Below are 10734 nucleotides of genomic sequence, written 5' to 3' on the forward strand. Positions count from 1 at the left end.
CACTCCCCCATAGGGCTTTTTTCGCGATAGCTCCGAGAACGCCGGCGATCGAGAGCTGAAACTTGGCATAGCTGACCTTTGGTCCAAGCCACATCTTGTGACACCAAGTGCATTTTCAGGTCAAGTCAGGTCACTGACCTATTACGTCATAGGTGAACCTCTGCACGGTCCTCAGGTGTCGCAAATTCGCAACACCCTCAGTGCCAGGGGAACTTTCACAGGGAGATGAAATTTACAGGATGTATCATCCCGTGAGGTCTCACAACTTGTATATCTCATATTTTTTCCTTATGGTCGCATGAGGTCAGGCTGGTCACGTGACCTCACAATTATAAGTCAATGGGGAGAAATGAAAATTGCTAGTTTGGCGTTGGGGACGATCTCATACTATTTCAAGCACACGGAATAGTGATTTCATGTACTCTTTGCAAGGTCCTTCACTTTTGCATTTTTGACCTTGCGTGACGTAATTTATTATGTCACTTGGGTCATAAAAGTTTTTCGTCAATAACTCCTGTTCAAACTGAGCTAGCGAGTCGGGGAAACCGCCCATGGACTCGGGGAAACCTGCCGAATCGAATGATATGTACCACGACCTCCTTCGATCAGCTTTATGACCTGGCGGGCGCTGACCTGACCTTGACCCGAAGTCAACACCTCAAGTTGATCTCACCCTAACAAAAATATATACCATTCGACGTGCATGAGCGAGGCGAACACGATGATGCTAAAGTCACGGCTCTGTGCCTGTTTTTTTGCGAAGTTATTTATGAAAAACTGAACCCGTGCCTCGGGCTACTTGACCTGACCTCAGCAGTCACCGGTTAACCTAAGACATTAACCGGAGCATGACTGGGGTATTTTCCATAACGCAAGTGACTGGGGGGGGGGGGGGGGGGGCTCTTCAGAGCCCCCCTCCCATCTCCGAAACTATTGGGCCAATCGTCAAAATTCAAACGGCGTCGGATAGCCAGTAGCGGCGGAACACCTTCAATTAGGGGGGGGGGGGGCACTGCCGACTTTTGGTCCCATTCTTTCCATGTAACGTATAGGGACTAATGTTAAAATGCCAAAATCAAAGGGGGCACGGTGCCCCGGTACCCTCCCCGTTCCGCCGCCTATGCGGATAGCCCTGGAAAAACTGTCGAGCGAAACCTATTTTAATTGACCTCGAGGTCACCGACGACGTCGCAGGTCAGGTCAAAGTAAAAAGTATCGGCATTTTTGCTAGTTCACAATTTAGGCTCTAGCCGCCTGCTGACAAGCCCGATCAGGCTCATTTTGGTTTACGCACTCCTTGATATATGTCTTAGATACCCTGAGGGTATCGAACTTTTACTTTAAATTTTTCAGGTCAAGGCCAGGTCATCCTAGGTCACGAAAATTGTATATCATGTATCGGTCACGTGACGTATGTTTTATGGTCCATTTTACTCGTAGATTTCGAAAATAATGTCGTCTGTGTCATTTGAGGTCATTTTCAGCTGAATTTAACGGAGGTCAGGTCACTTTCAGGTCAGAAAAGGTCAAATTTTGTTTTCAACAAAAGATGTGCCTATCAGATGCAGTTTTAGCTCAGGAACACGATGGTGCCATTTATATTGCAGTACGATATCAAAAACGTACTGAAAAATGGTTTTGAAAAATATATAATTGTAATTTTTTACAATAATGCCAATAACTTGGCTATTTTTGATGATATTGGGCTAAAACTTGCTAAAGAAGTTCATCGGTGTGTTTTCTATCACACATATTCCGTTTTTTTTGCGAAAAATTAAAAACTTTTTGAAAAATAATAAATACATTCTTTTATAAATGTAAAATAATATTTTTTTTTTTCAAAACGTTCAACATCTTGAAAATTTGATAAAACAGCTTGATAGCCACGTGTATTTGTAGTCTACTGATGCAAAGAAATTAGATCTAGCTTTAAATCTGAGCTCTTGAGAGCGTTAGCCGTAATTCAATATTTCGCATGAAAATTGGCCGATATGACGTCACTCTGACGTTATTTCCGGTCCAACTATGGTAGCTAGAAAGTTGAAATGCTAACAATAGGTGTCAAATTGATGCCGCTGAGAGTATGGCAAGTTTCGTGTTGATTCGTCAAACGGTTTAGAAGATATTGCCGAAAAACGGGAGGGAGGCTCTGTAGAGCCCCCCCCCCCCAGTCAAGCGCGGTTTAAAATTGGGTACCATTCGCTGCGTCTAGTAACGGCGCACATGCTCATTTTTAAAGAGACACTCTAGCTCCATCAGGGACAAAACAGCGAGGGGTTCATACCCGCCCCCCCACCCCCTCTGCCAGTGCGTAATAGAAAACAAAAAACGGCCAGGGTTAAACAAAAGTCGTGTACTTACCTACGTCGACTTTCAGCTCCACTTCCAGCGCATGCTGCGAGCATTCACAAGAAAAACGCTAGAAAGGTGGAACCCGTTGCCCTCCACAATGAGTGCCAATATTTTTCACACGAAGAGATGAAACACAACGTAGTATGTTTTCGAGTCCTCTCATTGAGTAGGAATATGTATCACAGTTTTTTATTATTCATGAGAGCTATTTGAGGTCAGGTCGGTCACTGACCTTCTCATTAAAACCCTCGCCTGCCGATGGGGGAGGGCGGTAGCCATCAACGCGATAGCCCAGAACATACTGACGATACAGAGCTAAAATTTGACAAACCTTACATTTGATTCAAGCTAAATCTTGTGACACCAACCACCTTTTCAGGTCAGGTCAGTTCACTACCTATAAAATCAGAGCTAAACCTCTGCGCGGTCCTAAAATGTCGCATTTTTGCAAAGCCCTTAGTGATGTAGGAGCTTTTGCAGGGTGATGAAACCATAGGCACGGGGACTGGGAGGGGGGGGGCAGTAGGGGCAGCTTGCCCCCCCCCCCCAACTCTGGGGCCGTAGGGTGGTGCCCCCACAACTCTAAGACGGAATACCGCACTTTTTTGTCAATGTTTTCTTTTTTTGTTGAAAAAGCCAAGGGATGAAAAATAAGTGGCCTAAAACTGGTGATAAAACTATATTTGGGGGTACCCACTACCTTATGCTGATCTCTATTATGGTGTGCCTCCTCCCCCCCCCCCCCCCCAGGTCTGAAAGTAGCTCCCGTGCCCCTGGGTGACTAACTTACAAAAACCAGTAGGTATCCTTCAGAAGTTTCATAATTGAATATCTCGGTTTGTTTCTACAGGACATCTGATGCTAGTTACCTGACCTCAGAGGTCACCAGTTGACCTGAGACCTTAAATTCGGGCACCAGTCGCTGCGTCTCGTAACGGCGCACACGCTCGCTTTTCCCGCGACGCACTAACTCCATTAGGGGTGAAACGGCGAGGGGGTCGTACCCCCGCCCCCTCGGCCGGCGCGTGTGTAGAAAACCAATAGGTCCGGCGAAGGTTAGAAGACATTGGAGGAATTAATCAGAAGGAATCCATTTGTCTTATTCCAGTGCTAAGAGGCGTGTGAAGTATTTTGTACGTGTCCCGGCCCAAAATTCGTTCGTAAGACTGGATGAGCACTCAAAGCAGTTAGAGCAGCCGATTGATCAAAATTTATCCATAAAATGTGGCGATGCACCATCGCTATTTCAATCCTCCGCTCTTCCGTTCTACCGATTTCACTTTGAGCTTGTTAAAGATTCACCTTCATTATGCATCACCCAACCAACGTACGAATTTAATCTCCCGATTCCGCCCACTTCACGACCACGCCGGCGGAGATACTCGTTCAGCGCTCAGCTCATTTCGGCTCCATTGGGTGTCTGGGAGGCACTCCAGCCCTCAGCAGCCTCATAAGGTTCCAGTGCAATCCATCACTGGGATAGCCATCGACGAGCGAAATATCTGGGCTGTTCACAGCCTTCAGGGTCGGACCGTAAAGGCGGTGCCGACCCAGGACATGAAGGGGTCGCCCATGGTTATTTGCAAGACTGGTGGAACATGCGAGTAGTATGCAACAGTTCGGTATCATATCATTACTCAAAAAGGGCGCCTCCCCTTGCATCGGCGATGCAAAAGAGAAACAGAATTAAAACTGTATTCCTACATCATTTTCATGATATAGTTTGTATCCGTCGACCGTCTCAGTAAAATTTGTCATTATCGATGTTTTGTATTCCTGCTCGTGTCAGCCTCTTTGAAACCTTTAACGTACGTTTGGCGCAAAAGTTATTGATGTACATTTTTTACAACTGCACTTACAATACATACAATTACATATGCCTATAGCTGTGCCCTTATAATGGCCTCCCGCATTTCTCATCACGAGAGAAGGGCTTAGCATCAGGCTAGTAGTGCACTGCGTAGTAGGAAAATGAAATTACATGCTAAAGCGGATTCAGAGATTGTTTGAACTTTGAAGTGTCATTAATCTATCGCTAAATCAGTTTGCTGAAATGAGTAATCCTGTGTATCGTGCATGTCTTTGATTCGTTGATATTTCTGAGAAGGCTTACTTTGAGCTTCTCGGAGCATGGGGAAGCTTTACTGCATTCAATACCAAAACGTATGCAAGATGAAAACATTACATTGTCAGCTTCACCGTCCACAGATGATGAGGGATGTTTACTATTCGAGCTTCTCCGTTCCCTAGCCGTCGAAACGTACGGAAAAAGTTATCACACATTGACCAGACTAATGAGATCACAAGTTGATGTGCCATTTCACACCCTATAGTACGAATATATGGAGCTTCTGCGCATTCTGACAAAAAACACTGCTCTTATTTTGAACAGGCTCGCTTCTTAACAATAGGGGAATGACCAGAGCAGTAGGACATACCTAATCCCTATGCAATGGGGGGGGGGGGGGTACCATTCCTTCTGGAAAGTGACTTAGAAACCCAGTCACTCTGAATTGAAAATGGCGTTCCCCAGATCCTTTCAAACGTATTTCCTTAGCTTTCCATTTCTTTCATTGCTTGCTGTCCAATAAGCGTCTGTATTGTATTCTCGTGCCATGAAGGTTTTGTGGCAACTCAGAAAATGGCGTAGGACGATGATTCGTATAAAACCGAAAATTGGTTGAGGAGGAGGGCCAATTTATTACTTTTTATCCCAAGAGGCTTCCTGGGCTCAGCATGATGTAAAGAGATTGATGATCCGGTTTTCACTCCGGTCTTAATTAATTGCATTTCTGCCAATTTTCTTAGATGAGATTTTGGCAGCTGATTTGTCATCGCTGACAGCTTAAGTAAGTTTCATGGAAGAGAAGCCCGCCAGCTATGAGGGAGCCTCGCGCATATTCTCCGCGGCCATATTTCTCCGGAGAACCGACTCACGTTCACTGAATAGTTTATGCGTGGAACCGGCTCACTACGTTTGCATGGAACCAATAGTTGAGATGCCTTGCTAGATCATTTTTTTAAAGAAACATGTGAATTATTATTGCCAATATTTCCATCGTGAAGTATTCATCTTTATTGCTATTGAATATCTGCCTGAAGTTCAGTCTTGAATTTGCACGTTGAGTTCGATAATTGTAAACATGTTTCGTAGCTCCTTCATCTGTGTGCAAGAATCAGTAGCATACGCAATTTGTTAGCATGCGCATGTCTCGAACTAACGCTGTTGAGCTTGCCCGTCGACAAACATTAGTTGACACAAACATCTTTCAAATAACTGACAACCACATAGCAGTACACTATGCATCAGACCAACCATGCACCCTTCTCGATTCCACAACGCTTGAAACCAATCCGTCAGCGCCTGATAAGTTTCATTGCAATGATCTAGCATTTTACAAGTGCGGGCTAAACCTGTCTGAATACGGTCAGAAAGTTTCCCGTTTAACCCTATTAGTGGCAGGCTCCTGGCTACCCCTATTAGTGGCAGGGGGGGCTGTTTACGACCCCCTTGATATCTCGAGATCTAACGGGCCGATTTTCAAAATTCAAACGGCATTCGATTTCGCTCAACGTGATCTACATTTCTAAAAAATGAAAATTAAAAAATGTCAATAGGGGGGTAGAGGGGGGTAAAAACGGGCAAATTGCAGATACATTTTACTGTTTATCACGGCCAGGTTTCTGAACCAATCTTAACGCAACTTTTTCCGATCGATAGAGAATGAACCAGGAATTCACATGGATCCTAAAAATATGCATTTTCAAAAATCATAGGCGGATACAGATCATTGAGATTGGGGGTACACAAAAAGTATAGTAAATAAGGTTTTTGTTGGTACTGTTTCTAAAAAGGGTGGTAATGGTCTTGTTATGTTACAATTTTCTTATGAGAGAACGACTAAAATTGTATTGGCCATGCATAGGCGGTGTCAGGGCACCTATGTTGGGAGGTAAAACATAACCCCCCTTTTTGGACGCCTGGATCCGCCTATTATAGCAAAAACGTGTCAAAAGAGGATGCACAATAACTGTATATGTTATCACATGATACCTTTCATTCACTGTTCGTAAAACTGGTGCAGCATCGTGATCTTCGCCCAAATGACTCGCTTCACGAATAGGACCCCCCAATTCCCAGTGCTCTGGAGCCGCCCCTGGTAAAGTTATGAACTTGAAATTTTCAGGGAATGTGCCCAATTTAGTTTTAGGAAAAGTCAAAAAATTTCAGCATCGTAGCTTCAGCGGTTTCGGAGATATTCCCGAAAAACCTGAGGGGTGGATAAAAACAACCCCCCTGCACTAATAGGGTTAACAGTTCCATACGCCTGAGACGCACGTTGATGGGCATCATGCAAGACAACAACAAGTTGATTGGTTGCAAAGGCATGCTGACGATCAACTTAAATAACTAACGCGCTGATTATGTGCCTTAGTGCACCGCATTTCTATACGAAACCTTAGTGAAAGAGATGATACACCAAAAAAAGATGATACAGAGCATAAGTTCAATATGGATGAGTAAGGACTATAGTAAGGCATCCAGAGCTGAAAATATAACGCCGTGAGCTTGTGGGTCGACACCCTCAGCTCTCAAGCCCGTGCAGGCGGCTGAGCGAAGGAACATGAGATCAAAGATCTGTCTAGTTTGCTAGCTTTTCATGTGACTCATTCATTAAACACCACAAAAGCTAATGGGCTCGCTCATGCATTTACTGGGTCTATTTTCTGCTCCCAAAGCTAATGATAATAATAATGTTAGGCGTTACAGGAAGTGCAGCAGAAAACTGAATATTTGAGAAAAAAATAAGAGCGTGAATGGGTTCCAATCATGCTTTCTGGTGATAATATCGCAACAGAGACAGAACAACACAGATCCCCAAAGGTGACCTCGGTGACCACGGTGACTCGCTGACCGTCCTTCTGTGACGCGATGACCACAGTCGGTGCCTCGGTGACCGGAGAGAGGCAGTGACGGCGGCGGTGCTACTCGTAAACGGTCACCGCAATTAGCTCAGAGCACGGCACGGAAAGCGGCGCTCGCCGACCGCCTTTATGACCGTGGTGGGGATGGCGAATTAGCGCTGTTTGGAAACATCTCATCACACGGCGCCCACTAGAGCGCTCAAACATGGTCGGTGATTAGAATGGAAATGTTGGGTGGATCGTGCAGAAAAGGTTGCCAGCTGGTCTGGCGTGAACCAGCCTCTGAACAACCGTGAAAACTCATCATAGGGCGCGGACACGAAACCAAACAAAATCGCGGTGTGGTTTCTTTATTCACGAAACCTAGAATAACACGCAAAACATGAAACTTATTACATCAAACATCACAACAGCGACATTACCTGTACGGGTTCTGGCGGACTAGGGATGAAGGACGGCAGACTGGTCTTTAGCTGAGAGAGCTGGGAGCTGCCGAGCTGAGACAGCATCAGACTCGTCCTGAGCTTCGCCAGCTCCAGGCCAGACAGAGTATCCAGACTCCATCCTGGTGCCGCCATGGTCGCTGACCCTCCCACGTCTATCCGAACAGTCTCCTGCGGTGACGCGACCTGACCTCGAGTTCCTCTACGGCAGCTCCTGACCTGACCTGACCTCGCGGTTCGCTGTGACAGGCCGGCTGACACAGCTGTGGAGGCCGCTCCGTCGTCCGTGCGACGTCGGTCGGCGCACCGCTGCGACTGCCGCCTTGAGACGCCCCGCGCCGCCCGTCGACGTCGACGAGGCCGACGCAGCCAGCGGCGACGCCGACGGGCCGCCGGAGCAGCGCGCGGGCCGCCTTCCGTCGACACCGACGAGGGTCGACAGGTGGCGCCATCGGTGGCAACGACGGGAACTGACGGAGAGCCAGAGGTGCGCCCGCTGTGATGTCCGATCTGAGGGCGGATCACAATGGGAGGAAATGAATCGCCGATCGTGGCGACGGAAAGAACTGCAAGGCTTGGGTTAGTAGAGCGGGAATATTCGATATTATAACGACTTTGCGCCGTTCACGCATGTTAAAAAAGTGTGGTTTAAATCATGATAGCACGAGTAATTTTTGCAGCATCGGAGAGCTGTCTCTAAACGCGCGCGTGATTTCAGTTTTTTAAGTAAAACGTCGGTATAACAGAAATTAATCCCGGGAATAATATTGTTAATCAGACTTTTTCTTTCCGTGGTGGAGCCCAAATGGTTTCAATAGAAGCTGCTCGCTGAAAAATGAATACATTTGGCCTGCATTGAGGTTGAATGTTAAGTGAACCGAAAGCAGCACAGAGCTAAATCAAATTCAGAGAAAGCTTTGAGTCGCTTTCTTAAATTTTTAAAATCTCATAGGCCAACTGCTTTATCCGATTACTCAAAGGTGATGCTCATTAATGCAGAAAATGTATACGAATGGTACAGACAGCGAAAAAAAACTGCAGTTTGCCCTTCCAAGAACTGGCGAACAGAGAAGCAGAAGGTGTTCCAACCAACACAAGGAAGACCTCAACAAATCTTTCCCCAAAACCAATCCCCGTTTTTCTAATCCCTCAATGTAGTCCTTTTACACAGACGAGCTGAGCTACGAACGGCGCAAAGTCGTTATAATAAATGTAATCGGACCGCCTCCTCGGTACACCAGGCATTATTCGGTGTGCCTTGCCAAGGGTGTTTATATTTAATGCACTCGCAGGCTCGTGCATTAAATAAAAAAATAACACTCATTTTATTCGTGTTATTTTTGAAAATATTAACCTCACTTCGTTCGGTTAATATTTTAGAAAAATAATGCCCTCACTCCGTTCGGGCATTATTTAAAACACCCTTGGCTAGGCACACCGAATAATACCTGGTATACCGAGAAGGCGGTCCGATTAAATATATATTATTTTCGTTCACCGCACTTTTTTTCTTTTTCGATATCGGAAAATTGGACATTGTGCTAGATGCAACACAAACGAGATGCTCAGATTGCTAGATGCTCAGAGCAATCCAAATATGAGCAAGAGCGAAAATTCCATGAATAGATACAACCAGAAGGTTTGCCAACTTTTCTTTATCATAGCTGTCCGCAACATTCAATAATAGCAATTGCAATGTGCCCAAATACAAATTACAAAAATAATTTTTCACACTGGCAGAGAAAATGCGTTTCGATACGATGTCATAAAGCACATCCCTGTTGTTGCGATGCTTCAAAAGGTAGCTGTAAAGCACGATAACACACTGAGCCATTCAAATCACAAACTGAACACTGCGAGAGAATGATTCCTGATCGATGAAGTTCTCTGGCAGAGCTGTCTCCATCATCGCGTCACAAATACTTAACATGTTCCGCCGCCATAAATACAAGCAACAAATCCGTGATGCCACTCATAGATGCCACTGAGGTTGAGAAATTTGGATGCATACCTTACAACCGTGCAAGTTCAAACCACGATAGCACTTGAGCAGCACACCTTATCACCAGACATTCAAACCACAACTGATCCGAGGTCCAACCCAACAGGCACCATCCACTATTACGCTGCCAGAGATGATAGAAAAACGGCATCCCGCAAACGGCGCTTCCCCTGTTCGTTGCGTGTACGGTCGGCCGTCAGCATCCTACCTCCCTCCCTCTCGCCAAATCACCGTCGAAAAACGGCTGCCGCCCACCAAAAAACTCGCCAAAGACGCAAAAATGTTTGCCGCCGGTGGAACCGAGCCCGGTCAAAGGGCGGATTAGGCTCCGTGCGTGGCATATGCAAATGGTAATGATGATCTACCGCTCCAGGTGGGAGCGACGCTTTGTTTCAGCGAGCCCGGCGCGCCCCAGAGCCGGGAATTCGCCCCCAATCTTCGCCGGGAGCAGCTTTGTTTCAGGCTCTCTTCGTTTTGTTTTTGGGAGCGGAGTTCCCACACCGGCCGCCCGGCGACACAAAATAAACACAGTATGCAAAACCCCACCGGCAAAAACTGGTCAAAAGCCGGCCGACTGGAGAGTACTTGAGCGGTTCACATATATGTCACGTGTTAATCCCCTGGCCCAAACAGCCAGCCGACGCGTCCTGACTGGCGAAAACTCGCCGCCTAATCCTTTCTCATGGCATTATTTCAATATGCAGATTCGCCTTTGGTAATTTGAAAACTGGCGCCTCTAGAGCGGCATACTAATTAAGCCGGTTATTTGTGTTTGCCGCTGAGAAAAATACCAATAAAGTTGCCAATCACGGTGGAACAGGAGCGGCCCGGCCAGCCGGCGGCGTGGAGGAGGCCAGCGGACGGCCAGTGATCCAGAGGTGGCAGTGGGGTCAGCTGCACGTGCAACCTGCAGCGGCGGACCGGCCGCGCGGTGAGAGGACGGTTCGGCGGTGGAGGTGAGAGCGATGAGAGGGAGTGGGTGAGGTGAGCTGGTGGGTTTCCGATGGTGTC

The sequence above is a fragment of the Amphibalanus amphitrite genome, unplaced genomic scaffold, assembly GCF_019059575.1.
Source record: "Amphibalanus amphitrite isolate SeventyFive unplaced genomic scaffold, NRLGWU_Aamphi_draft 000311F_arrow, whole genome shotgun sequence".
NCBI lineage: Eukaryota > Metazoa > Arthropoda > Thecostraca > Balanomorpha > Balanidae > Amphibalanus > Amphibalanus amphitrite.